Here is a 16,204-nt window from a genome sequence, read left to right on the forward strand (position 1 = left end):
GGCAGTGTGTGTTCAACAGGGTCAGCTAAATAAATATACTCATCAAGGGGTCCCTGGGGGGCTCAGTCGGTTGAGCGCCCAGCTCTTAATTTCAGCTCAGGTCATGATCTCCACAGTTTGTGAGTTTGAGCTCCCAATCTGACTCGTGCTGACAGTGCAGAGCTTGCTTGAGACTCTCTCTCTCTCTCTCTCTCTCTCTCTCTCTCTCACCCTCTCCCAAATAAATAAACTTGAAATAAAATACTCATCAAAGCCAGCAAAGGGCTCCAGAAAAGTTGTGTGAGTTTTCCTCCCTAAACCCACAGCCTTGACCTCATCACCACCACCTGCTCACGCCCTCTGGGTCACCTTGGACTTGACCTCATCACCACCACCTGCTCACGCCCTCTGGGTCACCTTGGGCTCCACCTTCTGGCTCAGTGGCGCAGCAGTTGCTAACGTCCTTCTATATGATGAATGGCTACCACCCAACCCCATGTCCTAGGAGACAGCTTTCTCCGGGCCCCACACATCTCCCACCAGCTAGGGAATCCCAGTTAGACTAAGCAGTTTCATCCGCTGTGTATGCTTCATCCCCGAATCCAGAGCAGGGCTGAGACATGGAAAACACGGTCAGAAATGGAGAAGATGGAGAATGTTCATTGATAGGACTCCCCCATGAAACACACCAAAGACGCTTTACTCTTTGCTTCTTTAGTGCTCAGAAATCCAAAGATATCTTTCCACTTCGAAATCTAAGAACATACACTTGGTACAATCCTGACCGGGAGGAAATCACGGGGATGCTTGAGGTCAGCGGTAGCTAGGCGGTCACTGAGGCTCTGTGCCCGAGGCCCCTCGGTCCTGCGGTCCGGGGTGAGACACACAGCTAGCAGGTGCAGGTGCGGACGGGAGAGGCCGACGTGGAGCAGATCCGCAGTGCCCATTGGGAGCATCCCACCCACACTCCCCGCGTCGGCGCAGCCCCCCAGCCTTCCTGGTACCGCCTCCCGCTCCCCGGCCGCGGTCCATGACACCTACATTACTCACTGCACATTCACTCTTGAACTTTATATCCTGCTGTTCTCTTTCGCACTTTGTTCAGAAATAAATGCTGGTGCCCACATTACATTTTGCTTTTAAATAGCCTGCCGCAGAGGAGATGTGCCCGGGGCTCTAGGAGCCACACCGGACAGGGTCCAGGCCATTTGCATGGAAGGCAGAAGCTAGAGCTCATGCGAGCGGACAGGGAAAGGCATGACCATCACCGACCAGGGGCCTTGAAGGAAGTCACTTAACTGTTCTAAACGAAGGCTGGCTTTGCTAAAAAGCACCTTATCTCAGGCTTTTCATCTCAGGACCACTTTACACTCTTAAAAATTATTGAGCATCCCTAAGGAGCTTGTGTTCATGAGAGTTGTATTTGAAGATATTTACAGTACTAGAAATTAAAACTGAGAAAATCTTTGAATATTTTTCAATTTGTATCAAAAATCACAATATAGACTCAGCACACATTGGCATACATTTTACATCTTAAGAAAAATAACTGCATTTCCCCAAGCAAAAATAACAGTGAGCAGAATGGCAACACTTTATGCGTTTCCCAAGCTCCCTCAGTGTCTGAATTAGCGGCAGGCAGCTGGATCCTCACATCTGCTTCTGCTTTCAATCTGCATGCCGTGCTGTTTTAGCAGAGGGACGTGATGGAAAGTCAGCCTCAAGTATGGAGCTGGACAAGAGAGAGCAAGTTTGTAATGCGTTTTGCAGGTCATTGTGGATGTTCTTCTTTGATACTACACCAAAACTCAACATGTCGTACTTCCTTTTTCTTTTTATGTGTATTTCTCTTGAGGGAGAGAGAGAGAGGAAGAGAGCAAGTGGGAGGGGGTAAAGGGAGAAGAGAGAGAGAGACTCCCAAGCAGGCTCCGTGCTGTCAGCACAGAGCCAGATGTGGGTCTCGACCTCACAAACCAGGAGATCATGACCTGAGCTGAAATCCAGAATCAGATGCTTAACTGACTGAGCCCCCCAGGCACCCGTTTGGTACTTTCTCAAAGGTTAGTTGCAATGTCAAATCTGAAACCATATCAATTAATTTTTCAAACTCTGTTGCATTGAAACCCACTATAATACACTTTGGATTTTTTTTTTTTTTTTTTTTTTTTTTTTTTTTTTTTTTTTTTTTTTTTTTTTTTTTTTTTTTTTTTTTTTTTTTTTTTTTTTTTTTTTTTTTTACCTAGCCAAGCATTTGCAACATGGTGCGTTCATCACTTGGAAGATAATTGATTCACTGAGTTATGAGGATCTGTGATATTGACAATATGGTGATATTGAAATGTTGATACATTTCATCATACACCATCCAGAAATCATAGCAGTAACATAACTATTAACCTCATCAGAAAACTCTGAATTAAGAAGCTATCAAACTCACAGCAGTGGATACGAGTTTTCTAAAATTTTAATTTTCACTTAAAACTTTCCATTTTTAAGTTTATTTATTTATTTTGAGAGAGAGAAAGAGAAAGCACGAGTCAGGGAGGGGCAGGGAGACGGGGAAAGATAGAGACTCCCAAGAAGGCTCGCCACTGGCAGCACAGAGCCTGGCACGGGACTTGAACCCATGAACTGTGAGATCATGACCTGAGCCAACATCAAGAGTCGGTTGCTTAACCCACTGAGCCACACAGATGCCCCTTGGAAATTACAGTTTTATAACTGGCAACAAATATTGTCAGTTATTTTTCTTAAAGAAGCAGGCTCACTTCATTTATTTTCAGGTAGGTCTGAAATAACCTAATTTGCCAGTCTGTCGTCCTTTTCATAAACAGGCCGGAAAGAAAGCCTGGACAAGAAACCCAGCCCCTTGCCAACGACCAGCGACACTTGGCCACGTGAAACCATTTTGACCACTTAATTCTTTTTCATTTAACAATATTTTAAAAAATCAATACAGTGCTTCTCCCACCCATGGGAGTTTTCTCTGAGGTGTGGGAAAATGGCGAGGTGGATGTTCTCCGCCACGGACCCTGGCGTTGGAATTCTGCTCTCTCATGGCTTAACTGTGTGAGTGGGACAAATGTCCAATTGCTCTATGCCTCAGTTTCCTCAACTGTACAATGGGTCTCCTGGGGGGTGTTGCTGTGAGGACCGAGCTCTTGACGACGCCGGCCTCACCGGAGGCCCCTGTTGGTGCTCCCGCAGATGGGCCTCGGCCCGGGCCCCGCGCTCCTGGGATGCCTCCACCACCGGCCAGCTTCCCACCCCCCGGGGCAGCACATGGCCCCTGTCTCTGGTGACAGTGCGTCCAGGAATCCAGAAAAGTTCAACTCTGGGCCCTCCCGGCTGTCTCCTCGCCCTGTCAGGGAGGGTTGGCGTGAGTGGGGAGAGAGAGGCCCAGCAATGGGCGCCAGTACCTGAGTCTTGCGCGGCCGGGAGAGGAGAAGAGGCAGAGGGGTGCCCGGCCGCGTGTGCTCCGGGAAGGGGGTGTACCAGCCCGCCCAGCAAGGGCTACCTCCTGTACCCCACCTATACCTGGGGGCGGGGGCGGGCACCGCAGGGCAGGGCCAGACCCATCCCATGAGGTACAGTGCTTGGGGACGGGCGTCAGGGAAAGGGGCAGCAGGGCAGAGTGAGCCTGGGGCTCCAAGAGGCAGCACAGGTGACCCAAACAGGAAGTAGCAAAACAGGCTGCAAAACAGGCACTGACACGTGGGGCAAAGCACAGAGCACGCGGCGCAGGCGGGGCCGGGCCGACGCGCACAGCCAGGGGGCAGCCGGCGGCCGCCGCTTTGTGGCCACGAGGTCCTTCACTCTGCTCCTGCCTGAGTCCTGTCCTACCCAGGGCTCCCCTCTAAAGGGACTTTGGCGACCCTCACCTTGCAGTGACCTTCGACCTGATCTGAATTTCTGTCACAAGAGCACGTTGTCAACATTGCCTACTGCCGCTGTCTTACTGACTGTACATCATACGTCCAATAAGGGGCTAATATCTGAGTATCAGGGCCTCATGCAACTCAATAGCAACAAGCAAACAAAAAACAACAAAAAGGAAAAGATCTAATTCAAAATGGGCAGAAGATCTGAATGGCCATTTTTCCAAAGAAGACCTACAAATGTCCACTGATGGACAAAAGGGTAAGGAAACTGTGGTATATCTATGTAATGGAATGTTATCTGACCATGAAAAAGAAAAATTTTGCCATTTGCCACCTGAGCGGACCTCAAGGGTGTGATGCAAAGTGGAAAAAGTCAGACAGAGAAAGATAAACCATCTCTCTTACATGTGGCATCTTAGGGAAAAAAATTAATTTAAAAAAATCCACCCTCAGATCCTCAAGTTCATAGAGAACAGATTGGTGGTTACCAGAGGTGGGGTGTAGAGGTGGGAGAATTGGGTGAACTGCTTTTAGTACTTTGTTTGTTTGTTTGTTTAAATAAAATAAGAGGGGGAAAAAGAGCCCTGCCCTCAAGAATCTGATGCTGTAGCTGGCAGAGACAGATAACGAACTATAAGCAGAATGGTAAGTAGTTATACAGTACGTTCCAAAGTGCCCCCAAAAAATCTATAAACACAGCCAGAGAGATTAAGAGTTTGCAATTTTAAATGTGGGAAGCCTTTACTGAAAAAATGACATTGAAGCAGAGATGTGAAGGAGGTGAGGTACTTGTCTGGGTGGCTATCTGGAGGGAGAACCTTCCAGATGGACAAGACAGCCAGTGCCAAAGCCCTCGGTGGACACTTGTCTGACCAGAGGAAGAGCAGAGAGATCAGTGTACCTGGAACTGGGTAAGAACCAGGGAGGGGACAGAGGATGACAGGGTGCCCAAGCCGCGTGGGCCCCGGAGGACGCTCAGCGATGGGTGGGAGGGGAGGGCAGGAGCTTTGGAAGGTGGCCAGCCCTGTAACAGGATGATCTGAGGGCCGTCGCGGAAAATAGCCAAGATAGAGGCAGCACGACCAGTGAAGGGCTACTGCAGTCACCCAGGCCAAGGAAGATGGTGGCACCTGCCAGGTGGTAACAGTGTGGGTTCAGCAGGATTTTCTGGCTTTCTCCATTTTGGGATACTGCATCCATTCTGGGGTTAGTCCACATCAAGTGAGTTGCGCACTCGCTGACAATCATATACATTCATATTGAAGCAGAATCCCCCAAAAAACCAATCATGCCATTTTTTCACCCATCGTGTTAAAAATAGACACTGATAAGCATACAGAGAAAGAAGTACTATTTTACCATCATGGGAGCATGAGTGGGGATCGTCTTCCTGGAGATCGATTCACTGAATCTACCATGTTAAATCCCGCACACTTTCAGCCGACCCGCCATTTCCAGTGGTCGAGCCCACAGAAATACTCCCATACGCCCATACGTGTGGAAAAGTGTTCACGAAAGGACAGTCCCTGCCACACAGTTTGTAAAAGCAACCAACTGAAATAAACCCACATGCTTACCGATAAGTGATTGGCCAAGTACACTTGGCTTGGATTACCACACATCCTTTGAAACAATGAGGGAAATGTGCATATAAATACGGTAAGAAAAAGGCCTGGAAGGGGCGCCCTGAAATGTCCGTAGGGATAACTTACAGAAGGCAGGTGGAGAAACAGAATTACAGGAGAATTATGTCCTTTTCACTCTGGATTGTTCTGTGTTTTTCCTTTCCTTACATGTGTAAGAGCAAATTCGTGCATTTTGTATAAACGTTATCAGTGTGGACTTTTTATGCTTAAGCACAGGAATCTTTAAGACTCCATCCTGAGGGCCCACGGGCTGTGCTCAAGGCTCCTCTGGACCCACACCCACCCTATCTGTGCCATCTCCTCTGGGAGAGGTCGATTCTTCATGCATTTCATGAAACTGAAAGCTTCAGGATCCTTCCAAACCTAGGCCCTTTTTAAATAAGTAGTCATTTTGGGGGTGCTGGAGTGACTCAGTCGGTTAAGCGTCTGATTCTTGATATTGGCTCAGGTCGTGACCTTGTGGTCATGAGACTGAGCCTCATGTTGGGCTCTGTGCTGACTCTCCCTCACTCTCTGCCCCTCCCCTGCTCTCGCTCTCTCAAAATGAATAAATTAAGTTTTAAAAAAATAAGAGGGTATTTTTTTGTGCCTCATACTATATTTTAAATTTTGCACTTTCATCTTAAAGAGGAGCAACCTCTTTAAGCAAACCTTTGCCTTTATACCTTCTCACGCCGGTGTCACGGCCATGCCCAGGGGCAAGATGGCAGCATTTCCCACCAAAGCCCTTTGTAGGCCTTCCTACAGGCTGAGCAGTGACAACAGGAGAGGGCAGGAAAGAGGAACTAAGGACCAATCCCCCCAAAACTAAGGACTAGCAATGGGCAGACATAACCTCAGTGAAACCCCAGTCATGTGTCCCAGTGTGCTGAGAAGCTCAGGCAACTTTACAGAGCACACATTAGCCTGGAGATCAGAACAGCCATGGATGTAGGTGAAATAGGGGGAAAGTCAAGACAGCCTGTCAAATGAGTCTCGTAACTAAAGGAAACAATTCCTTAGACAGAGAAGCTTTTAGCCACGGAAACCCAGGACAACAGGGAGCCAGAAGAGAAGCAGGTATGTCTGAGGAATGGGTTTGCATTCTCCAGGTCTCAATGGCAAGTGCCTCGTATAACACATCTTGGGAAGAAATGCGTAGGAGTCTAATGTCACTAAGCATTCGACTCTGCTCTGATCTCACAGTCGCCAGGCAACCGTTGGATTAAGAAGTTTGCCAGGTAGATTTCCCCACACAGAATAGGTTAAGCAGAGGGCTCAGCTCTCTAGACCCTTCACCAGATGGAGTTCTCGTTGTAGTTTAATAAGCTGCCATCCAACATAGACATCAATTCCAATGAGCGTGGTTAATGTGAGTCTGCCCCAGAGAGAGGGATTTGCGATTTGTTGTCTGAGCCTGCACGGCAAGCCCAGCCCCTCGACTGTGAGAATTTGCCCACTGCCCCCGTGCAAACTACTACGTGACCTTTCACACAGCTGTCATCCAAACTGACTCTGTCCAAGTTGAGTTGTGCGTTCAGCGACATGCCATAGCTGGGTGGTGCTGCTGGGTCCACATCTGTGGGATTATACACAGTTGACGGGCCATCCTATAAGCCAACTGTCGAGTCTGCGACTTTAGTGCAAGGAGACAGCCCAGATCTGAGGCCAAAGCCAATCGTTAGCTGGTGTGTGGGTACCTAAGGCCGTCCATGCCCGATAGGCACCCACAGATGGTGATCTCCTCTCCTTCCCCGTCCCTGCTGGACACTGTCGCGGGAGAGGAACCAGGCAGCCCCTTACGGGTGTCGTGTGTTTCTCATAATTCCAGCAAAAAAAGTCCTGAATCCTAGGCAGGAAATGATGTCACTGGAGCGGGGCTGTCTTCAGAGAGCATCTCCAACCTCCATCAGTGGATCTGTGATCGGGAGATCCAAGTGGGAGAAGCAGCGCAGGGCGGGCTCTGGATTCTGGAGAGAGTGGCTGCCTTCTGGGCTGTGCCTGGAAAAGAGAATAGAAGCAGCTGGAGAATAACCCAAGAGGGTGAGCTTGGAGCCGGTGCCTGAGATAAAAGTCCCCGGGACAATATCAGTGGCAGCCCACGACGTGGTCCTGGTGAAAACCCACGACAGGCCGCTCGCTGGACAGCGCCAAGATGCCATTCCCCGGTACACCACAAAACGAGCCGTACATCCTAAAACTTGGCTTTTTCTGTTCTTATACACAGGGGCATTTTTTTCCTCTCCAAAAGAGACAAAATACAGAAAAATCAAAGAACAGATGCAGAGACCCTAACACACCAAGCCGAGGATTTGCACCTGCTCGAGGTGAAGCATTCGCAGGCCAGGACCCAGCAGATGAAGAGACTGGGGGTGCTTCTCTGGAACAGGACGCGGGGCCTCCTGGCTGCGACATCTGTCACCCCACTGCTCTCCACGGCTGATCTGGCCGGCTAGGCGGGTGTCCCCCTCCTCCCTCACCCTCCCTGTGCATCCCTCCCGAAGCTGCGCGCTGCATGGAAGAGGATGATCGTCCCCGACACACTCATTATCTCCTACTTCAACTGTCCTGCTCAAAAGCTACAGACAGTCCTTGCCACCTGCTCAGAACAGAGACGATTTGGAAGCAGCCTACGCAAGCCTTGAAGACGAGATCCCCCTGGCAAAAAACAAAAACAAAAACAAAACGTGGGCACTTGTTGGGATGAGCCCTGGGTGTTATATGTAAACCAACTTGACAATAAACTATAAAATAAAAAAAGAAAGTGGTGTGTTTCAGGAGGATGAAACGATAGGCAGCTGTGTAAATGGAGGCTGCAGGAACCCGGCTTATTCTCCAAGGTCCTGCTACAGTCCCCCGATCACACCCCTCGCTCTGAGTCGGGTCCTGGCCCCCACACACCCAGCCGTGTCCACAGCACTAGAAGCCTGTAGCCCAGTCCGCCGTGCGTCGGGCTCTCCACCCCGACTTCTGGAGGGCAGGGACCACGGCTCGCTCACTCAGATCTCGTCACCCACCCTCCACCCCCACGGGACCCTCAGCACACGGCGGGCACTGGGCAAGCGCTTGTCATATTGAAATAACTCTGTGGCTTGCTGCAGATTCCCCTCCCCTTGGACGCTCTAAGCTATACGCGATGGTTTCCCCATCTCGCGCAGCCACCCAAGGTGCAAAACAAACTCAGCTTTGGAAACCAGAACGCGGAAGAAGATCCCTCAGTAAAGTTTCCCAAAGGGGGCCGTGCTTACCTGCTACGCCCATACGTCGTAGGCAAGCCGCCTGAACCACTGTGCTGTGTGCTTCCAGACAGCCTGTCACCATAGCAACACTCACATCTGTCATTACCTCAGAGAAAAAACACTTTTAGAGGAAATCTACTTCGCAACGTGTCATGTCAACTTCTGCGCTTCTTATGGATTCTCGCAGGAATCTGGGCCCGAGTGCCCTGGGTTAAGCCGTGCCTCTGTGAATGATCTAGAAGGCACTGCCACAGCCCCAAGTGGCCTCTTCCTCAGCCTGCCCCCGCCTGTCCTTGGATGATTCAGGTACCGGGGCCTCCCTGAAGCCACGGCAGATTGCTGTCACACACAGGGCAGTTAAACAAGCCGGTTGTTATGAAAATAATAGCTGTCACCCTGGCATCATGCATGCACAGTCTCTTAATCCCTGGGCCACCCCGTGCAGCAGGCATCCCCAGCCCTGCTTAGCGATGAGGAGACAGGTCCAGCCCTCCCCACTGCGGTGACATCACAAGCCACACCTTACTCCCAACACGCCACCCACCCCATGTGGATCTGTGAAGTTTCCCGACTATTCAGAAAGGAAGATTTTTTTTTTTTATCCTCCCCATTTTACAGAAGAGGAAAAGGTCTTGGAGAAGTGGAGCATCTCACCCCCAGTCCCCTCGAGAGGACAGCGCAGGTGCAGAGACCCAGTCTCTCCCCCTCGGCGGGGGTCTCTGCACCTCTCTGAGCCCAAGAGGAAGACACCCGGGGCCCTTCCCTGCTTGGTTTCGGAATAAAGTCCAACCTCTGGCACTTGCTGAGAATCTCCCCAAGCAGGTGAGCCACTGGCTACACCCTCACTCCTTCCAGATCTCACGTGGAGCTCTCTTGTGTCTTTGAGGGAAACGAGGACTAGCAAAGCACATGTGAGACTTTTGTGCACAATAACCACCTGAAGATCTTATGAGAACGCAGGTGCTCCCTGGGTAGGCCACCGTGAGTGGGCCTGAGACTCTGCATTTCCCACCAGCTGCCGGGGACGTTGCTGGCCCTCCATCCCACCTTTAGGGAAGGGGGCAAGGCCCCTGTTTGGAAGAAAAAAGGCGTTGTAAAAAAGACATGGTGTTGCCCCCAGGGCAACCCAGGACTATTGCAGGCTGCGTGTTAAGACCTCATGTTGCTAAGGGAACTCGATTCCCAAAGCCGACCTCTAAGCTTCAGGAGACAGACTCTACATGAGGAACCCCTTGCAGGCTCTTAGCCACTATTGATGGTGGGATGTCTTCATCCCTGATCTCCCAGTGCTTGGCCTCGTACCCGGAGTACTCTGGATGCCCAACAAATTGGAAGGAAGGAAGGAAGGAAGGAAGGAAGGAAGGAAGGAAGGAAGGAAGGAAGGAAGGAAGGAAGGAAGGAAGGAAGGAGGGAGGGAGGGAGGGAGGGAGGGAGGGAGGGAGGGGGAGGGGAGGGGAAGGGAAGGGGAGAGGAGGAAGGGAGGGGAGGAAGATGGAAGTGTGGGCTAGGTTAAAAAAAATGACTTGCAACAAGGAAGACTCTGTTACATGATCTATGTTATTAACCATGTAACACTTGTCCAAGATGGGCACAGAATGGCTATTCCATACCTAAAACTTAATTGATCGAAAGAACTCAGGCTTTCTGTCTATCCATCATTTTTAAGCATTCCTGTTACCCCATGGGATCTAGAACCTACCTTGCATATACTAACTATATCAGTCTCCTAGAACCAAAGAAACTTCTGGATATTTGAAAGATGTAATTTTAGGTGCTGTGACAGATATTTGTTTGCCAATTTGGCTGGGCTCAGATATGTGGTCAAGCATTCATCTGGAAGTTCCTATGGGGATGTTTTGAGATGAGATTGACATTTAAATTGGTGAATTTTGCAGATTGCTCTCCACAATGTAGGTGGGCCTCATCCAATCAGTTGAAGAGCTGGATAGAACAGAGATTGACATCCCTTGAACAAGGGAGAGATCTGCCAGCAGATGGCCTTTGGACTTGAAATGCAACATCAGCTCTTCCCTGGGTCTCCAGTCTGATGGCTCACCTTTCAGGCTCTGGACTTGCCAGTCTTTTTTTTTTTTTTTTTTTTTTTAATTTTTTAATGTTTATTTATTTTTGAGAGAGAGAGAGAGAGACAGAGTGTGAGCAGGGGAGGGGTGGGGCAGGCACAGAATCTGGAGCAGGCTCCAGGCTCTAAGTTGTCAGCACAGAGCCCAACGCAGGGGTCAAACCCATGAACCATGAGATCATGACCTGAGCCGAGTTGGACACTTAACCAACTGAGCCACCCAGGTGCCCTAGGACTTGCCAGTCTTAACCATGTGAGCCAAGTCCTTTTCTCGCTTGCTCGCTCACTCTTTCAGATAGATGATGATAGAAAGATAGATAGATAGATAGATAGATAGATAGATAGATAGATACACAGAGAGAGGTAGAGGTAGAGATAGACATAGAGATATAAATAATACACATACACTAATTGGTTCTATTTCTCTGGAAAACCATAATATAGGGGCAAAAAAGGGACTACACTTCATAGCAGATGGTAAACACTGCTTATCCCAAAAGATACTAAAGTATAATAACACACAAACTGGAACAGAGGCTGAACATACTCATGGCTAATGAACTAACAAGTCACAGGACATCTCTATGCCCAGGGGGATATGGGGCTATGCCTTCTAGCATTGACTGTCAGCCCCTACCCCCAACCCCAACCCCAAATGGATCCTCAGATGACACTTTGAGAAATGCGTGGAACAGGTTTCTTTGGAGGCATAGCCTCAGCAGAATGAGACAACTAATATATTCTAAGATACAATATGAGTTCTCTTTACTTACCCTTCAACCATTATTAGGCAGACCGTATGAAACCACATTTGACCATCTTTGGCCTACAGAAATGGTAATTCTGTACAGTTAAACTAATACATTTAATTATGTCTCATTCTTTAGATCACATTGAATAGAGCCCCATTAACACCCAGAGTCCTCTCTCTTACAGATCTTCTAGAATGTTCTCTGTGTCAGCATCCCATCTACATGGGCAGCAGGCTGGCGCTGTGAAAGACTGGGGCATGTCAGTCACTTCCTCTCCCAAGCCTGGGTCCTGATGCAGCAAGTGCCGAGGCAGGACCCAGATGAGGGGGTGTCCATAAGCGCACGTGGATGCACCTCTCATTTGACCTGTGCTGCTGTGAGGGGTCAATGGTATGCTCATGGAGGCCTCATTCTTTGTTGGGAGGTGCTACGGAAACACCCCTAATCCTTGTTTCCTGCGGCACATGGACTGCTGGGAATTCTGCGGCCTGACTCTACTGTTCTTACAGACCTTCCCGCCCCAGGAAGACAGGGGCCAGAGACCTCCTGAGGGCAGGCCGTGCCACATTCTCCACCTCCCCCGTGCCCAACATGAGGCCATGACACACGGTGCTGGTGATGAGTAAGTGAGGAAAGGAGGCACGGGAGAGAAAGAGGGAGGGAGGGTTATGTCCCAGCCCAGTGCCCCCCTAACCACTCCCTCTGGGTCACCCGTCAGTCTGGTCTGAGTGTCTGTCAACCAGCTGCCATCAGAGGCTGTGAGGCCAGCTCCTGCCCCACGGTGGAGTTAGCTCCCATCACACTTCCTTGGTGACCCACAGGTGACCATGGTTACTGCCGCCCAGGTGAGCCCAACGGGCCCCCGCCTCTCCTGGACCCCCACCTCTCCCACCCTGTCTCCCTGGCCCCCACTTCTGCCATCCCTGCTTCTCCCACTCCCTGCTTCTCCTCACCCACAGCTCTCCGGGCCCTCACCTCTCAGGGGCCCCCACCTCTCCCGGCGCCCTCTTCTCCCCGCCCACACAGCCCATAGATCCCCCCTCCAGTGGGGGCGGCTCCAGTGGTCACCTCCTGAACACCCTTGTTCTTTCACTGCTTCACCTGCCTCTGTTTATCCAAAGCCCTGGGCTGCACAGAGGGGACCCTTCCTGAGGCCGCTCGCAGCGACCTGGGGCCCCCTGTGGGCACCACACCAGCAGCCCAACCTAAGCCCTGCCTCATCCTCGCCACTGGCCACCAGGAGCCTTGTGGGCCCCACACGGATGCACCACCAAGATGGTGAGCCCTAGGCTAGACACATGCATGCACACTCCTCCCTAGAGCCAAAGGCCAAGATGCGCCCGCCAAGATGCGCCCAGCGCCAGGGGCTCCTGACGCTGCAGCAGGAACCGACATGAAGAGCCCCGGAAAAGCCACACTGGGAAGGAGGGTAGAGGGAAGGGGTGAAGACTATGTCCCGGGAGAGAAGCCACCCCTGTGGACAAGATGGTGTAACTAGAAGACCAGGGCCAGCTCCCGAGCCAGTGGTGGAAGGCGTGAGTTAAGAAGCTATGGATACAACACTTTGCAACCTCAGTTCATGGTTGTGTAAGTGGAAATATTTATAAACAGCACCCTTACAGAAGACTGCCCTTTGGTTTTGCTTAATCATTACTGTGCAGAGAAAGGCACGACCCCACACACACGGAGAGCAGGTGCTGCATTGGAATAGCCCTCCTGAGGAAATTCAAGAAGGGGAGAAAAGAAAGGTCACTGGATTAAAGAATCAACCGCTCTATTCCAAAAACTTTGACTCAAGTTACCAGAAATCCTATGTCTCGGGGGCGCCGAGTGTGTTGAGGGCCCAACCTTGTTTTCGGCTCAGGTCATGATCTCACAGTTTGTGAGCTGGAGCTCCGCGTCGGGCTCTGCGCTGACGGCAAGGAGCCTGCGTGGGATCCTCTCTCCCTCCCTGCTCCTCCCCCGCTCGCTCACTCTCTTTCTCAAAATAACTAAACAACCTAGAAAAAGAAAAAGGAAATCCTATGTTTGGGCAGGTAACAACACACGCGGCCCCGCCCTCCCGGGAGACAACACAGTGTGGCCCCGCCCCCTGGAAACAACACAGCATGGCCCCGCCCTCCTTAGAGATGACAATGTATGGCCCCGCCCCCCTTGGAGACAGCAATGTGTGGCCCCGCCCTCCTTGGAGACAACACAGCGTGGCCCCGCCCCCTGGAAACAACACAGCGTAGCCCCGCCCCCTTAGAGATGACAATGTGTGGCCCCGCCCCCTTAGAGATGACAATGTGTGGCCCCGCCCCCTGGAGACAACACAGCGCAGCCCCGCCCTCCTTAGAGGCCACAATGTGCGGCCCCGCCCTCCTTGGAGAGCTGGTGCTGCTGTTGCTCTGGCCATTCCAGCTCGGCTTGCTTGACCTTCTCAGCCGGGAAGTTCACTCACTCACAAGTTTATTCTTACCACCAGGAACACAAAAGCAAATTGTGTGCGGGGGCAGGTCTGCAGGATGGAGATCGCAGAAGAGTGGAGGCTTTTAACGCTACTGGGCCAGGGGTTTCTCTCTCCATGAAGCAAACGTAGTCGTGGATGCTTCCCAGGGAACCCAGCGCCCTAAAGATGGGGGCCCACCGCCCCGCTGGCCCCCGGAAGGCCCCCCGAGCGTGGGGTGGCCGCCTACAGCTGACCCGAGGCCTGAGTCTCCGGGGCCTGGGAACTCCGGGTCAGGGCCAGCGGCCAGCGGCCATGGATTCAGGACTGGCTGAGCCAGCGGCCGCGGGACCCCACGTTCACGGGCACAAAGGTCATTGGCAGCGCTCAGCAATGCGGGCCGGGCATCCAGACTTTCTCACCGCCAGACAATACTCGCTGGACACGGCGCGCCTGCTAAGAAGCACATTTCATTAAACAAATCAAGTACGGATTTGGTGGCTTTAAGCTTCTATAGAGAGGCGAGGCTTTTTGCAGCGGAAGGAGCACGGGCAGCTTAAACCCTAATCCTTCACACAGCCCGCAAAGTAGCCATAAACCCTGCAAGAAATTAGAACAGGTTTAAGGGAAGTGACGCCTGATAACTGGCGTCATTATTCCTCACTCTGTCTCATCCCCTCTGTTTTTCTCTCTCTCTTTCTCCCACGTTTAATTGAAGCTACATGCATGTATTTTATGCCTTATAAGCCATCTGAAATTGCTTCTTGAACAGGCAACATGAGAAATGAGATGAAATGAATGATGAGCTGTCAGATTATCACCTGGCCAAGGAGGGAAATCAGGCCCCGATACGAGGTCCGTGCACATGTCCCCAGAGACATGTCTCCGAAGGGCCAGGGGAGAACAGAGCAGGCAACCCAGACACAGGCCTCCGGCCTCCGGCCCCCGCAGCAGCAGCGGTGCTGGCACGTTAATGGGTTTGCAGCTTCAGCAGCTCCGGGGGCCCCTGAGAGAGAAATTTCTGCTCTGTCCAAGGGTCAGCAGAATCGGAATTTCTGGGGTGCCACAAACACACCCACAAGATGAAAATGCACATTCCTGCCTCCCCACCCCGGACTCGAAATCTCTGCGCTCTGCACGGTGGATGAAATCCAGGATCTGCACTTTCACCAGGCAACTCCAAGCTCACTACAACGTGAGCACACTGCCCTGGAAACGTCACCCACCCGCCAACCTCCACGTGGCGCGTCCAGGGCCCTCCCAAGGGCTCCCGCCCCAGGCTCCGCGGCCCCAGGTCCTGGCTTTACCAGCTTCCCTGCCGTGCCCGTCCCTCCCTCTCTGACACCGGCTCCCCTGTGAAGCCACAGCCGCAGGGCGCCCTCCTTTCTGACCCTGGCCTGACGCCCTCCTCCTGTGCCCCCTCCCTGCGTGACTCACCCAGCGCCCAGGACACCGCTTGCCTGCCAGCGCTGCCCACAGCCTCCTGTCGGCCTTCCGCGAGCCTCAGACAGGCTATATGGCAAGTAAATGTTTATTGAACAAACAGATGGGTCCTTATTACTTTCCTCCAGGAACTCGCTTGCCCCAAACACACAGCTTGTGACAAAACAAAGCCCAACCAGGCCTCTTGCGTGATTGCAGTCTGCAAGCTGTGTGCACTTGCACGTCTCTGAGCCGGGCGCCTGCCGTTCCCCCCTCGGCTCTCCCTCATTAAACAGGAATTCTGTTTCAGCCTCAGCTTAAATGCCACCTCCTCCAGGAACCCTTCTTTGATTTCCTCTCCTTCATGCAACAAACATTTCCTGAATGCCCGCCCGGGCTTAGGCACTTTGCTGGGCTGACAGCAGGCAGAGAACGGGCAGGAAGGGTCCTTGCCGGGACCCCCGAGGAGCAGGTAAATGCTGCAGTGATTCGTGCCCCCAACCTCCTCCAGTCCCTCTGCCATGTCACCACACAGCCTCGTAATTACGTATCACCCATGCGACACACACGCACACAAGGCGCAGTGCAGATGCTAACAGGCAATGAGAAAGGACTGAGTCGTGCCCATTATTAACCCACACACTTGAAAGGAAAAGTCCCTCCGGAAAGGTTGGTTGAATAAACAGAGCATAGAAAGAAACAGGAGGGGGATCTAGGTAAGGGTAAAAATGAAAGCTAACACCCATTAGAGCCACAAGGAGATGCCACTTCTAGTGAGAAGGACCAAACCCCAGAGCC

At 51.7% G+C, this 16,204-nt stretch overlaps 1 long non-coding RNA gene across 2 annotated transcripts; it reads right to left on the minus strand.

Moving 5' to 3' along the window:
• Positions 1-6,061: 6,061 nt before the first annotated feature.
• Positions 6,062-8,985, minus strand: LOC120231131. 2 transcript variants are annotated; one of them, XR_005528264.1, is made up of 3 exons: positions 8,734-8,985; positions 7,966-8,143; positions 6,062-7,486 (listed from the first exon to the last, which is right to left on the minus strand). It is a non-coding gene; the product is annotated as an uncharacterized LOC120231131 (long non-coding RNA). The 2 variants fall into 2 exon arrangements; XR_005528263.1 differs by having other exon boundaries at positions 7,804-8,143.
• Between the last annotated feature and the right edge of the window lie 7,219 nt (positions 8,986-16,204).

Source organism: Hyaena hyaena, unplaced genomic scaffold (genome assembly GCF_003009895.1).
Source record: "Hyaena hyaena isolate Hyena2069 unplaced genomic scaffold, ASM300989v1 scaffold_53, whole genome shotgun sequence".
NCBI lineage: Eukaryota > Metazoa > Chordata > Mammalia > Carnivora > Hyaenidae > Hyaena > Hyaena hyaena.